This window comes from Haplochromis burtoni, unplaced genomic scaffold, assembly GCF_018398535.1.
Source record: "Haplochromis burtoni strain Fernald_Lab_line unplaced genomic scaffold, NCSU_Asbu1 Contig_103, whole genome shotgun sequence".
NCBI lineage: Eukaryota > Metazoa > Chordata > Actinopteri > Cichliformes > Cichlidae > Haplochromis > Haplochromis burtoni.
In genome coordinates, this window is record NW_024582464.1 from 446,879 (window position 1) to 463,322 (window position 16,444).

Genomic DNA, 16,444 nt, shown 5'->3' on the forward strand with positions numbered 1-16,444 from the left:
ATTATATTCATGCCAAAAGTCACATGTGAGAAAAAACCTGCACACAGAACTCCAAACCCATCACATATGCAAGTGTTTGCTTTGCGAGTCCGTCAACAGATTCATGTTCTTGCAGGTAAAGGCACCAGTATACCCTGCACATTGGTCACTCTGTGCACTGCTAAAACATCAGCACACAATTTTGAGCATAAATAGAGGTATTTATGCTCAAAATTAAGACACAGGGAGCCACTGCAGTATTCAGTAGCACACACACAGATTCTAGGTCTGACCAACAGTTTCAGCCATGGGCAAAAGATGACAGTCAATAAGTCCTTAAATATAATTTATTAGTGAAGTTGCTGGGATCAATAGGAAACAATCTCAGCTACATAAGACATCAAATGAAGAAGGAGGGATAAACCAGTCCAGTGTCATACTTGCAAAAAGGGTAAAACACGTTCAAGGTCGGGGCCACAAATCAGTTACACTTCACACACTGACAGCTTTGGCAGGAAACAGCAGTCGTCCTCCCAGACCCACCAACCTGCACATAGTAGGCTGGCAATCACCCCGCCTGGATGCAGTATTTAGTTGTTACGTAAGGCCCAAAATGGCCTCCGTACAAGAAAGTAGTAGCTCTAATATTGACCAGTAACAAACCACCACACTCACACTGTAATGGGTTACACAAGATTTATTTGTTCTTTCTCCGGGTAAAACTACTGGCTGAAGACACAACTCTGGCCAGGAATCCAAGGCCCAAAGCCACCGCGGTCAGGGTTGTTAGCCTGGTTACAAACAGGGGAAAGGTGGTCACTTGGAAGAACAAGCAGCCAAAACGTATCAATCCTGCATCTTCCTCAAAAAGGCTTGCCACCCACCTTTTCAGGCCTGACTTCGTTCGTGTGGGTCTCCACATCACATCCTGGGAGCTGGAACTTTCCCAAATCTGGTCCAGTTTCCTTGTCAGGGGCACAGAGAGTCTCCAGTCCAGTGTTTGTTTTCCTGCCTTCCAGCACATCCACTCACATCCCAATAAGAATGAGTCCTCCCTCCAACATCCTCAGTTTATTTTAAAAGCAAAACCAGGCCAGGTTAAAAATCTTTCCCGTTAAAATGTGCACACTTCATCCTGGATCTTCGAGGCTTCCCTGCTACACCAGTGTCCTACTAAAAAAACAACGACAACCCCTACTTCCTGTTTCCTCTCCCCTTTATAGAGAAGGGCTCCAATCCTCCCCAATCAGCTGCTCCCTGTATTCAACTCCAAATAGCTGGCAGCTGGACTAGAGTAGAATCTCCACTCCCACATGGGTGTGGCCCACACCTCACAACAAACACAAACAAACACCAAAGCATGCAATTAATACAAAACAAAATCTAAAGTAATGCCAACCCAAAAGCTTAGTGGGGGATTCTCTCCATCCTTTTCCACCATGCTATTCTCTGTAACATAGTAGGCCCTGGCCTGTAGAGAGAAACAGAAAATATCACATATTCAACTGCATCTTAATTATACAATCTTAATTATAATATGCCAAGACTTAATTATCTTAAGTTTTGGCATATTACACACTGTACTGAGACAAAAAAAAAACCCATCACAGCAGTGTACCAGTACCAGTCTTTAATGTTAAAATTCTCATTCAGACAATACCACCATGTCAGTCCTGAAAGAGGAAGACAAAAAGGCAAAGCTGAAAGCAAAGACATTGCTGAGTTTTTTCCCCCATAAAGTTTTCTTCTTTTCAAACTGTTGCAACATCTAACTCTGTATAATCTGTGAATCTCTGAGTTTCTGTACTGATATATCATTAAAATGGCAATGAAAAGTGGTACACTCATCTTTAATCGTTGTGGTCGTTGTGTCCTTGGGCAAGACACTTTACCCTGCCGCCTACTGGTGTGGGCCAGAGGGGCCGATGGCGCGATATGGCAGCCTCGCTTCTGTCAGTCTGCCCCAGGGCAGCTGTGGCTACAACCGTAGCTTGCCTCCACCAGTGTGTGAATGTGAGAGTGAATGAATAGTGGCATTGTAAAGCGCTTTGGGTGCCTTGAAAAGCGCTATATAAATCCAATCCATTATTATTATTATTATTATTAACCCACTGTGGCAGCTGTGGCACAGCCGATAACAAAACAGGGCTCACTGCAGTAGATGTGACATCAATTTCATTACACATCTTTGTGTGACAGAAAATAAGGGGCGAGTATAAAAGCTGCTCTCAAAGCTGGAAGCAGAGCTGTTTGCTTGAATCAACTGCCTTCTGACAGTCTGGTGAGCTGCTGATGGCTTTGCAGATAAGGCGGATGCTGAAAATGTCCATGAGGGAGAGCAGGATGAACACCAATGAACATCTTGTGTTGTGGTAACCTCTTTACCACACAATGATGCCCCCATCTGCACATGATGGGATGGGGGAATCGTACTCTCCTCAATATACAGATGCAGATTTTGCAATGCGGTATTATCAGACTATCAGAGGGAGAGGTCCTCAGAGATGTGTACCTCCAGGAACTTGGTGCTACTCATTCTCTCCACAGCAGCACGGTTGACGGTCAGCTACCAAAATCTCTTTAATTTTCTTCATATTCAGGAAGAAATTGTTTTTTTCACCTCTGACCAGATGGCTCACCTTGTTCTTGGAGTTGGCTTCATGATTGTTAGCATTGGCCTATCACAGTCATCTCATCTGCATACTTAACAATGTGGTTAGTGCTATAGATTGGTACACAGCTGTGGGTCAGCCGATCAAAGAGATGTGAGCTGACCTGCTCTTCACACTATTGTGGGGCCCCAGTGCTCAGTATGATGACCTTGCAGGTTACTTCCAACCAGCACATTTGTGGAAAGTCCAGTGCCCGGGTAAAGAGAGGTTTTGAGAACAAAGTGTCCAAGTTTTTGTATTAGCTGCTGGCTGGAGCTTGTCTGGGAGTGAGGGAGTAGTCTTCTGTGCTGGTGTGTTGTATTGTGTTTCAAAGTGGTCAAAAGAAGTCAAGAAGTTAAGTAATGTGATGTCACTCTCACAGGTCTGTGGTAGAGTCGCTGGTGTTACTGAAGTGTCTAGATATTTTCTTACTCTACTGTTGTTTTGCTTTCCTGATACCACAGGACAGGTTGGCTCTGGTTATTACTAGTCCTGTAGTGTCTTTGGGCTGTGAACCTCCCCTGTCGACCATGGCTTCTAGACAGTGATAGTTTTGCAGTGAGTGACATCATCAGTGCATTTTGTGACATACGCTCAGTGTATTCCTCTGTGTCTGTGTAGGTGGCTGCTTGTTTGAGATGCTGAAGCAGTTCTTCAGGGAACAGGAGACACACATGCCTGCTTTTGCGTGTGCCTGATGGCTCTCACTCTAGGTCTGTATGAAGGTCTCAACATGATGGTGGTGTGATCAGAGAGTCCAAAAGTGGTGGAGGTAGGAGGCCTTGTCTGCACCCTTACAGGTTGTGTACACGAAATCATGTCAACTCATGTTATTACAAAGTCCACATGTCAGTGCAGTTTAAGTTATAAAACTTTAAATTTGTGTGACTAAAGTGATGAGGAATCCATTTGGCTGTGATGTCCTGCCACATTTCATTGAGTGCCTCACTCCTATCTTTGATGCTGGACGGTTGGGAGGATGTAAACAGCGATGAGCATAATGGACATAAATTCCGTCAGAAGATAGGAGGGTTGGCACTTACTGGTAATAAACTCAGCATATTGTCTGTGCATAACAGTAGACTTTCATAGGATGTGGTTGGACAGTATAGTCACAACATGCATGTGCAGCTTACAAATCTGCAGCTACTGTGTGATGTTATCATGTCAATAAGGATCAAAATCACTAAGGAAGGTTTCCATGTTTCTTTTTGAATCTATGTCACATTTTTTGTTAATATTTGTTACAATAATATGTTTTAGTTTTTATAAAGTGGTCCTAATGAGAACTGTTCAAATTCTCAAATGCTTATGAAAGGAGCTTCAGTGCTTCCTCTATGGCCTCCTTTAGCAAAGGATACATTGGACCATCTTTTATGAATGGAGAACAGTAAATGCTATTGCATAATTCACAGTGACACCCAACCTGACTATTCACAGCAATAATCATCATAATTGACAAAGAGGTGTAGATCATGTAAATGTTAAGTATAAGTAAATTTTGCATTTCATGCCATATAATATTCATATATTTTGAGGTTTTTAACAGCCTTTTAAACACACAGATGAACTATGAACATCGCACTGCTATAATAAAATCAGATTCTTGTCAATTATATCCTTGCATGAGGAACATATATTTATATAACTAAATCAAGATTATGGGCTATAAATTAATTTTTACCTCAGTTCAGCTGAAATAAATTATGTATAGAGGGAATTTTACCTGAGTCAGAGCATTCAACAGTTCTGATAAATGAAGGACAATCAAAACATATTTAATATAAGGGATAAATCTTCTGATAGAAATAGCTGGGGAATTCACTTACAAAGTATCAGCAGTCAGGATAAGCAGCCACACAAAGCTGGTTATCAGTTCATTAAGTTAACCTCTTTTTTTCTCCTGTGCATTCATATGAAAGTGGTGTCACAGGTAGACTCTGACCAACCACAAACTAGTTGTGTGCGATATTGTGAAATCTGGTATCAATCCAATACCAAGTAAAAGCAGGGGCAGTATTGCTAATACCAGGAAGTGATGTTTTTAATTTTTAAATGCAGCTTATGTGCGGGAGATCATTGTGTCATGATTTATGAATAATAGAATAATTCAGTAGCAGATATAATTTTTTCTAAGTCTATTGTTATGTACATTACAATCAATTGATAACAGATCAAAGCTGATGCACAAAACCATCACGTAAGCAAACAACAGGAGTATTTTATGTCTTTATGATTCAAACAGTGTGTCTGGCAGCCCTGCTCTAAAACCTGCTATCATGGGTGATAGCAGGTTTTAGATACTCCCACAGCCACCATCACTGTCCTGATTTGGAAATTCAAGAAACAATCTAAAGGATGTTTAGCAACTTTTATTGTACTGCAGATTGTTTGAGGAGGCCATGTCCTTGGAATTTTAAGTACTTAAAGTACAAACGTCTGCAGTGAAAGTCCTAGATTGTGTTCATCATTCCAGGTTTCTTGCTGCTAGGTTGATTTTGTAAAAATCTAAGAGTGACTTTAACAGTGGATTAATAAAGAACTAACAAAATGAGGGAGTTAAGAAGCCAGACAAGTAAGACAGATAGTAAGATAGTAAGTTAAAGTTATTAAACCTGTGTGACTTCCATTAATAACGTTTCCTTTATTTCTATCTATGTGGCTTCTGTCTTTTCTTCATTTCTTCTTGCTCTTTGTTCCTCTTTCTTTGCATTTTGTATAAATAACATTTTTAAATGTTAAGTGTGCTGAAAAACAGTCCAAACCTGTGGGACAGGTCCTCCATACTCAGGCATCAAACTATGAAGAGTATCTGGAGAACACGCTGCAGTTACCCTCGACGAGCTGATTGTGAAAACTGTCTTCTTCTCAGGTTCTTGTTTTAAAACTATCAAGCTGCTTGATCATTGCAGAACTTAGAGTTAGCTTAGTTAGTATTATTACTACATGTAGCACAATTTGGACAGTACTGCTTATGTTATTAAGTAGTAGAATTGCATAATATCTATAAGTAATAGAGTATATTCTCTTAGGAGAAGGACTTTACAAACAAATTTTGATTCCAGGTCTGCGGTCAGCATGAATTCCGTGAGACTGAATTTCTCAGTTTTCTGCAGTTCCTGTAGAAGAGGGTGTTATGCTAGCATGAAGCAGTACAATTTAAAGTCTGTCTGGGTCTTTGGTTAATTAATAAGCTGGTGTGTGCTACTGTTGAATCAACCATTCCTTTAACGTTAACTAGTAATGATTTCATGAACTTCTTCACAAATAAAATTTTTAACCATTAGAGAAAAAAAATATTCATAATCATCTCACAGAGGAAACATTATCTAAAGCTACTTTCAGTAGCACTGATATCTATTTAGAGTTTTTTTCTCCAATTCATCTTTCTGAGTTAACTTAAATAATTACTTCCTCCAAACTTCAACATGTCTTTTAGACCCCAATCCTACAAAAGTGCTCAAAGAAGTCCTGCCATTGATTAATGCTTCAATCTTTAATATGATCAACCTATCTCTAATAATCAGTACCACTTGTACCACAGGCCTTCAAGCTGGCAGTAGTTAAACCTTTACTTAAATAGCCATCTCTTAACCCAGCGGTCTTAGCTAATTATAAACCAATCTCTAACCTTCATTTCATATCAAAAATTCTTGAAAGAGTAGTTGTCAAACAGCTAACAGATCACCTGCAGAGCAATGGCTTATTTTAAGAGTTTCAGTCAGGTTTCAGAGCTCATCACAGCACAGAAACAGCTTTAGTGAAGGTTACAAATGATCTTCTTATGGCTTCTGACAGTGGACTCATCTCTGTGCTTGTTCTGCTAGACCTCAGTGCAGCGTTTGATACTGTCGACCATACCCACATAGCAGACAGGTCTGGCCCGGATCTGGTGTCAAGCCGGCACTGCTGGCTGACTTCTGGCATGGTACGTGTGTTATGTCATCCACATAGGGGCCAGGCCTGGCATAGATGGCACTGTTTATGTGATGGCATGCCACATCTGGCCCGATTGTAGTTTGGTTTATGTGGCCCAGGCTCATAGAAAACAGGTCTGGCCCAGATCCGGCATCAAGCTGGCACTTCTGACTGACTGGTGTCATGGCAGGGTGTATGTCAACCAGATGTGGGCCAGGTCTGGCAATGATGACACTGTTTATGTTCCTATTTTCCTGTTTTAGTTAGTAGACCCAATTGCCATGTTGCAATACTATACTGCTATGGTAGCCAATGTTTCAAATGCAGGTTTGACAGGTTTGTGAGTGTACACTTTATTATGTTTGCCACTTGGTTGCTGTAGCTCAGGAGGTAGAGCAGGTCACCTATTGATCGGAAGGTTAGTGGTTCAATCGCTGGCTCCTCCAGTCTCTGTGTCAAGCGTGTGAATGTGTATGAATGTAGTTAGGAAGCACTTGGTTTAGAGAAACTGACTGGGTGAATGTGGCATGTTTAGAACACTGAGTAATCTGCGAGAGTAGAAAAGCGCTATATACAAATCTGTCCATTCACTGTCCGAACAGAGTTTTGTCATGTTACTTTTGCGCTGTTATGTTCCGGCACATGTTGTCATTACATGGCTTGATTATGGTACACATTAGGCTGACATCTGGGGCCAGAGTTGAAACTGTTCTGGGCCAGCACAGGACCAGCAGTGTGTCTGCAACTGGCCTTGTGCTGGCAGACCAGCTACGAGCCACCAAAGGGCCGTCATTCTTTGCGGTATGTGGGCCATGTGTAAGCACATTGTGTGGGCCAGATCCAGGCCATACCAAGTTTGCTATGTCGGATAATATCCTAATAGAGCGATTAGAGCACGCTGTAGGTAATACAGGTACTGCACTGCAGTGGTTTGTATCATATCTGACTAATAAACTCCAATGTGTTAATGGAAATGGAGAGTCCTCTTTACACACTAAGGTTAATTATGGAGTTCCACAGGATTCAGTGCTAGGACCAATTCTGTTTACATGAAACATGCTTCCCTTAGGCATTATCATCAGAAGGCATTGCATACATTTTCACGGTTATGCAGATGACACCCAACTCTATCTATCCATGAAGCCATATAACACACACCAATAAGTTAACTAAAGGAATATCTTAAAGACATAATGTTAATGGAAAATTGTACTTAGTAGTCAGTATAAGCTTTTAGTGATATAGGTTTGCATATGGTAGAATACTGCATGTTGATCTTTTGATGACTTAGGCTGTTGTTCACTACAAGACTTTGTGTGCATTCCAGAGTGCTCTGGCATTCACACCCACATCCTTGGAGCATGGGAGAGGTTGTACCTTCTCTTATTGTTTTGTGGTAGGATAAACGTATCTATGTCTGTTTTAAGCCAAGTGCCTTTTTGTTTAGATGAACTGCTGGACTTCCAGACCAGCAGGTTTAGGGAAGTCTTTATGGGGTCACACTCTGACCCCACACACGCGCACACACATATGAACATCCACATTCCAATATGAGGAACAAACAACGACTGATGTCTATAAATAAAGACCAGGGCAGTGGCAGAGCGCAAGTCTCTGAGCTCTCACTCTCATGCAGGTGCTCTGTGACTGCCCTTACAGCAAGTAAAAATGTGTGTTTCTCCTCTCTGATTCTCAGCTGAAGAAGTGTCTTAGAATACATCTCTTGACACATAAAGACCTTGATGACCTCTAACTTTCTGCTTCTTAATTCAGATAAAACTGAGGTTATTGTACTCGGCCCTGAAAATCTTAGAAATATGGTATCTAACCAGATTTTTACTCTGCATGGCATTACCTTGGCCCCCAGTAACACTGTGAGGAACCTTAGAGTCATTTTTGACCAGGACATGTCCTTTAATGCACATATTAAACAAATATGTAGAACTGCTTTCTTCAATTTGCACAATATCTCTAAAATTAGAAATATCCTGTCTCAGAGTGATGCTGAAAAACTAGTTCATGCATTTATTACTTCCAGGCTGGACGACTGTAATTCATTATTATCAGGATGTCCTAAAAACTCCCTGAACAGTCTTTAGTTAATCCAAAATGCTGCAGCAAGAGTCCTGACAGGGACTGGAAAGAAAGAGCATATTTCTCCTGTTTTGGCTTCCCTTCATTGGCTTCCTGTTAAATCCAGAATTGAATTCAAAATCCTGCTCCTCACATAAAAGGTCTTAAATAATCAGGCCCCATCTTATCTTAATGACCTTGTAGTACCATATCACCCCATTAGAACACTTCACTCTTGCACTGCAGGCTTATTTGTTGTTTCTAGAATATTTAAAAGTAGAATTGGAGGCAGAGTCTTTAGTTTTCATGCTCCTCTTCTATGGAACCAGCTTCCAGTTTGGATTCGGGAGACAGACACTATCTCTACTTTTAAAATTAGGCTTCAAACTTTCCTTTGTGCTAAAGCATATAGTTAGGGCTGGATCAGGTGACCCTGAATCCTCCCTTAGTTATGCTGCAATAGGTGTAGCCTGCTGGGTGATTCCCATGATGCATTGAGTGTTTCTTCACTCACTATGTGTTAATAGACCTCTCTGCATTGAATCATTACTTATTATTCATCTCTGGCTCTCTTCCACAGCATGTCTTTTGTCCCGTGTTCCTTCTCTCACCCAAAGCCGGTCGCAGTAGATGGCCAGTGCTCATAGGGGGTCATATGATTGTTGGGTTTTTCTTTGTATGTATTATTGTAGGATCTAAAGCGCCTTGAGGCAAATGTTGTTGTGATTTGACGCTGTATAAATAAAATTGAATTGAATTGAATTACAATACCTTGAATGTACTCTAAAATGTGCTTTAAAATTGTATTTCTGTCTGAATCAATGGCTTATTTAACATGACGGTGGGCCCCTGAAAATAAAGTTTTCATTATTTTCTCTCACCATTTGTTTTCAGGATTCCATAAATCACTTGTGATTTAGTGCTGTGGCACTAAAGGTGATGTTCACAGTATAAATTTTGGCTTGGCACAGTAGGATACTTATGAATAAATTGATAGATTGTGACATCGCTCTGGCTTCTAGTTAGATACCATATACTCCAGTAACTCTCACACAGTGAGTTTTTTGGCTACCTGCTTCAGGTAACTCCTTTCTACCAGTGGATGAAAGCTGTAAGGTGAGCAATCACAGCTGTTTCCAGTCACGGATAACATTTAATTTTTTACACAGCTCCAAAATGAGCCACTTATGACAGCTACTGAAAAAAACATGAACATGTACTTGCAGCAAACATATGGTAAATCCATTGTGGTATGTCCATCTGAGCCTGCCTTGGGGACAACCACCACTACCAGCTGACTAATGTCATGCTTAAAGACTGAGTAATATGCTCCCAGATTGTGAGCTAGAGAGGCGATGTGAGCCTGTGAGCCTGAGCTCAGCATTAATGAACCCCTGACTTACAGAGAGCTGCTTCACAGATCTGCCATAGTAGAAGTGCAGGAAAAGTAACATTTAAAAAGACAGCCAATTGAAAAGCTGGTGACTTGTAACTGATCACTTGTCTGTATTTCAATTCAATTCAGTTCAATTTTATTTATACAGTGCCAAATCAAAACTTGCATTTTATATATAACCCCTTTGTAATACCTGTTCACCAAAGTCTATTTAGCAACATACGTAATGATATTACACATTTAAAAAAATGCACACAAACATTGGAAATCACTTTTTGGCACAACACCAGCCTCAAGCTCAGTTAGCCGCCCAGCCTCAAGCTCAGTCTCCAACTCCACCATCATTTCATTTCAACCTTTACTTCAGTTGCCCTCAGTTCAGCCCCCTGTTCAGCAGCCACTCACCCTGTGCCCTATTTCACCTGCTCCTCCAGTACAACAAGCTAAATCAATTCTATCCAATGGGAATTGTTTTTCATCCATCCATTTTAAGCACAGAGACAATCCAATAAATAATGTAATCGTTCCTCAAAAGCTGGCCCGTTTAGAGACCGTAACTCTCTCCAGGGCCTCCCCAGAGTCGCCTGGAGGCTAAGAAGTCAGCCGGGAACTGCACCCTACACCCATGATCTCATTACCCGACCCGAACCTATGTGCTCCTCAACTCCAGTCAGCATCAACCCTGCCAGAGGTCTGCGCACCTGCTGGTTCTGCCCTGTGTGTTCCAGGGGCCCCTGTGCCCACTGGTTCTGTGACTGCCCCTGCTGGAGGGTCCGAGGAGCCCGTCCAGCCATTACCATCGCCTGCAGCGCCACCGCCTGCGCTCCTACGCCATCGCCTGCAGTGCCATCGCCTGCAGTGCCACCACCTGCGGCTTCCACGCTGTTGCCTACAGTGTCTTCATCTTCGTCTGGTACAGCCTCCGTGTCTTCATCCGCGCCTGCAGCAGCAGCAGCCTCTTCCGCCTCGCCTGGCCCAGCCAGCAGCCTCTGCCTCTTCTGCCTCGCCCGCGGCCTCACCATCGTCGGTCATCTGCCAGGCCGCTTGTTGGGCATCGTCACCACTGTGGACGACCTGCTGAACGCCGCCGCTGCCTTCTGCGTGGCCGGCCTCCGGATCTGCTCTGTCGCCACCACTGCCTTCCGTGCGATCGGCCTCCGGAGATAAACTGTTCTGGACTGCTGTGCCGCCGTCCTCCGGGTCGGCCTCCCGAATTGTTTTGGATCTGCTCTCTGTGCTTCGGGTTTGTTTTTTTTTGGTTGTTTTTGGACTCGGTCCCTCCTTCCTGGACCAGCACTGCCAGACCTGGTCGGGTTGTTTTCTGTTTTTTGAACGTTTTTTGTGTTTCTGTTGGGCTGTCATGGGGGTACCGTCATGGTCCTGAGTCTGCCGACTCAGTGTTTTGTGTTTCTTTATGCTTTTGTTTATTCTGAGTATGTATTCTGTTATGATTTGCCATTTGTTAGGTTTCTGTTCTGTGCCTGCCCTGGTCCCACTTCTGTGTCCTGTCTGTCCATGGTGTCATACTGTCTGTTTGTGAATCTGTCTGTTTAGTTCAGTGTCTTGTCTGGGTCTCTGTGTCTGAGTTTCCTGTTTTATTCTGAAGGTCCCCGTCTCATGTGAGTGTGTTCAGTTTACGTTTCCCCTGTCCCGTCAGCTCTGATTTCTCCCAGGTGTGGGATTTCTCCCACACCTGTGCCCTCCTGTTTCTCATCCCCCGATTACTGCTGTGTATATTTAAGCCCTGTGTGTTCTGTTGCCGGTTTGTCTGTGTTCCACGGTGTCCTGTTCCTTGTCTGCGTCTCTCTGTCTCTCACCCCATTTGGTATCATCTCAGGTTTGTTATTTAGTTTTCCCAGTTTAGGTTTCTTTAGTTATTTGTCATCTCTCATTGCCCGTTTTGCCACTACGCCACTTTGTAAATAAACATCACTAGCATTATCATCCACCGCCTGCATTTTGGGTCCTTTCTCCCTCCAACACCACACGGCTCGCCTCGGCAGACATGACAACTTCAACCTTTACTGGATTTTTGTTTTTACACTAGTATCTCTACATCTCTACTTCTACTTAAGTACAGAATGTGTGTACTTGCCACCTCTGCCTGTGGTACACAGCCCATTAATAGAGATTAATCATATTCATGATTGAAGTATCTATTAATAGTAGGACTTCTTTGGGCAGTCTTGGAATGAGGTATTGAATAAGATGGATGGATCAATAGGATAGAAAGTCTCTAAATATCAATCATACTGAAAGTAACTGTACATAATTATATATCTGTGAGATTGTTATAAGTAATTATTTTTTAATTGTAATGTTATTTTATTTATAAAGAAATTCATGGAGTCATTACTAGTTAACGTTGAAGGAATATTCGACTCAGCAGAGCTTTGATTCTTTGTCAGCCTAGCTGTAGTGCTGAAGAGAAACCCTGGGTTGTTATTTTCCCCAATAATTGAGAAATAATAACATTTCCTAGCTTTTATATGGTAATCAATTATTACATAATTTACTAACAGGACATAAGACTTTTTTGTGTTTTTTTTTTATGTTTAAATCACATTTTGCTGACACAGTTTGTATGGGAATAACAAGCAGGGCTTTGGGTAAACTTTAAGACGTTCCATAAATTAATATGAATGCACACTTACATTTATTTATACATTTAGAAATCTTAGAAATCTTACACACACATTCGGAATACACATTTGCACATTCTTGTACTCTTTTACAAATCTATGTAGAGATTACCAAACCAGATTAAACAAACACGGATCTGAAGATGCACACATAAATTTCAATATGCACACAGGAAACTCCAAACAGATTAAAAAACCAAAGTGCAGCTTGGGATACACACACTAATGGTTTTGCTACAATAATAGCCTCATATATTTGCCCTTGCCTCTCTGGAAGGACTGGGCCTGGGTCTGTCTGAAGGATTTCCCTCCTACTCGCTCAGTTTTTTTTAGCTTCTTGTTCCATGAGAAAAGTTCTCGTGTACCTGTTTTTTCGAGTGTTTATATAATTTGTTGCCAAAGTAGAGAATTTTCTTCCAAGACACCTTGCTGTTTGTGAGGTTTTTAATTTACAGCCATATAATACCTCCACATGATGTCCCTCTTTACAGCAACCTACGTGCATCTGCTCAGTGCAGCTGAGTTCATAACTGCACAACAACAAAGCCCAGCAGAACAGAAGTGAGGGGGCAGAGAAAAGTGTGGTTGGATGAGATGAGCAGCATTTGCACAGATATATCTACTTTCTGATGAAATTCCAAAGTGTGTGTAAGTTAACAGATTTATCAGTATTACAGCTCTATATCACTAAGACACAAGAATCTGATGGACACTATAATCTACTCCACTCTATCAGATTTTGTCTTTTAAATTAATGTTTAAAAGACAGTTTTAGTCTTTATTCTTTCAGCTGTGGCCTTGGTGAGGTTTAAGGGTCTGAGAACAACTAAAGAATAAATCTAAATACAAAATTCAAAAGTAGGGTTAGTCCACGTGCAAATTTGACATACAGAGCAAATAGGTGCCCTACTTTCATGTGCTATATTAATGCTTACTGAAAAATAAAATAGCTGTAAAACTGTTAAAAACAGCCACCAGGAAAATAATTAAAGACTAAATTTGTGTCTAAGAATCCTTATTTGTTGCAAATGCATATCATAGAAATACAAATACTCTATATCAAAAAAGGCATTGCTTTCCAGAGAACTGATTGTTCAGTATGTGTTGATTTCACACCTGTTCATCACTAATCTGGAATCTGACCTGAGCAGGTTATATTGACTGTGCAAGTTACCACGGCAACATACTCCAGTGAGAAGTAAACCATGTTTGTAGTACAGAAAACCCACGGTTGACCCTGAAGTTATCCAGATAAGAAATAAATCCTCCCTCATAGTACAGGCCTCTGATGAGGCAGGATGTGTGTGTTTTCATGTGTTTATTATTAATCACATGATCTCATTTCTGTGGTGCACAGATTGTATAACGTATGCAGCAGCTGCTGTGATCCATCTGATGAAAGTTGTAGAAACCAAAGTCTTGAAAATATACATATCCCAAGTGCTCCTGTGTGTGTGTGTGATTTTTCACTTTGGCTTCTAATGGTCACAGAAAAAGGAAAACACACACACCAACAACACTTCCTGAACTTAACACCTAATACCTATTAGAGAGGTTTCTAAACATCTGGATACTTCTATAATTCAAATTAATCTCTTTTCAAGAAAAAAAACCACAAATTGATTTACAATAAAAATCAAATGAACACACATGAACTAAGTAAGACAACAGGAAACACAAAATGCTGCCCAAACATGTATCAAAGCTGATGAATTTTAAGCTGTTTTTTTAAAGTGTTAATAGAGGGTGGTTATCTGTTCCAGCATTTTGGACTGAAGGTTTGGAATGCAGAATTCCCCTTTGTTACGCCCCAGTCTAGGGGTACAGGAACGCAACATAAGTTTGAAAAGACTGCCCTGCCCTGGTCCCCAAAACCATACACAGAGGGAAAACCAATTTCTTAGTGAATTGTGATTTATTCTCTACACTGCAAAAAATGAAGCTCCAGGGTGAACAAAGGCCAAAATAACAAACAAAACAAGCTAAGTCAGGAGGAGGTGCTATCTAGAACCCTATGTGAAATCAAACATCAAACAAAAGACAAGCGCTACACCTAACTCCCTAACTGAAATAAACAGGAGAAAACAGTGCAAGGAAAAACAATACGGCAGCTCACCCCTTCTGTTGCAGTGCTATTTACAATGTGCTATTTACAATGAAAACTAATGTACACACTATATACAAAACTCAGAAAGGCCGCAAAAATCACAGGCACAAAAGTCTCAGGTTTTGGAGGCCAGGGTCAGGTATGCTGCTGCTGTCAGTGGCTGCCCCAGGACAACTGCTGGTGAGGGATTTGAAGAAGATCACATGGCCAGGGGACCAATCAGCAGCCGTCAGCTCATCCACTCCGGGACCTGCAAAGACTTAAAGGCACAGACAACAACAGCCACCAAAACAGATTATGGACAGGGCCATAACACCCTTTGCTTTCAGATCAGTTCATGGCATCACAAGAAAACTTCCATCTGCGGACCTAAGAATCAAGTTTGGAGAACAGGGGTGGAATATGTAATATAAGTCACCTTATCGCCTAAGGCCATAAAAGTAAAAACCAAGCTTTTAAACCGAAATCTAAGGCCATAGAATTAATGTGAGCATCAAGTCCAAAGAATGACCAAAATTGAGCCTAAGATTCCACACCTTAGTTTTTACAGTGGATAAGAAAGAAACTCGGGAAATATGTTCTAGTTGTAGAAGGCAGAAAGATTATTTCCAACCTAATGGTGGTTATCATAAGTTACAGAAGTTTGCTAAGAAACTTCAGGCTCATCCCAGTGGTCTAGAAAATAGATTAATCTCACCAGTCTTCATGATATGTATCTCAAAGGAGTAGCTGAAAGTACCAGCTGGAAGTACAGCCAGCTCATCTCCACATCTAAAGGTCACGGTGAGATCAGAAAGGCACTGTCTACGTACGGGGCAAAGTTTAATAAAGGGAAAGCATTCCATAATTAGCTGCCATGTTTCAGTTAAAAAACAAAATCCAGATTTTTCCTGAAGAACACGACATAAAAAACAAATGAGTAGAATAGAGTCGTATTAATCAGCAAGTATTCCAGTTAATAAAGGAGGAGTGTAAGGGAGCAGTCCCCGAGACTCCTCAGGCAATGGGGTGATAATATCATTCGTATTCGTTTCTAAGGAAAGCCTTTCTTATTTGACTGCATGGAAAAATGACCTCCAAATTGAGCTTCCTGTAGAAGATTGGCTCAAACTTGTGGCTCAAACCCAAACCATTAACACAAGGTTCAGGATTTTAAAGTACAAATGGCTGTTTTAATCCCAGTATTCACAATGACTGTATTAAGTGTAGTAAATAGAAGGAAACCTTATTTCATTGTATGTGGGACTATAAAGTATTGCAACCCTTATGGAAAGGAATTCTTGACTTAATTTCCAGGTTAATAGAACATGTTATCCCAGTTGACGCAAAATCGTGCATTTTCCACATTCTCTCTGGACAGTTCCAACTACATGGAAAGAAATGAAAGCCAAATTTCTTTAAGATGGAAGGACATACATGGACCCACCCCTAATTAATGGATCAAAGAAATGACATTCAGGCTTGCAATGAGAAAGTTGACGTTCTTAGCTAAAGAAAAGACTTCTACCGGATCTGGACACACTTTTTTACAATTTATAACGGGATTGTTTGTACAGAGAACTATGGTGTAACTGATATACATATGTGCTGAGAATACGATGCTGTTGGGTGGGTTGGGGTTTTCGGGGTGGGAGGGGTGACTCTATACATGTTGATGTATTACAACTTAAAAATCTAA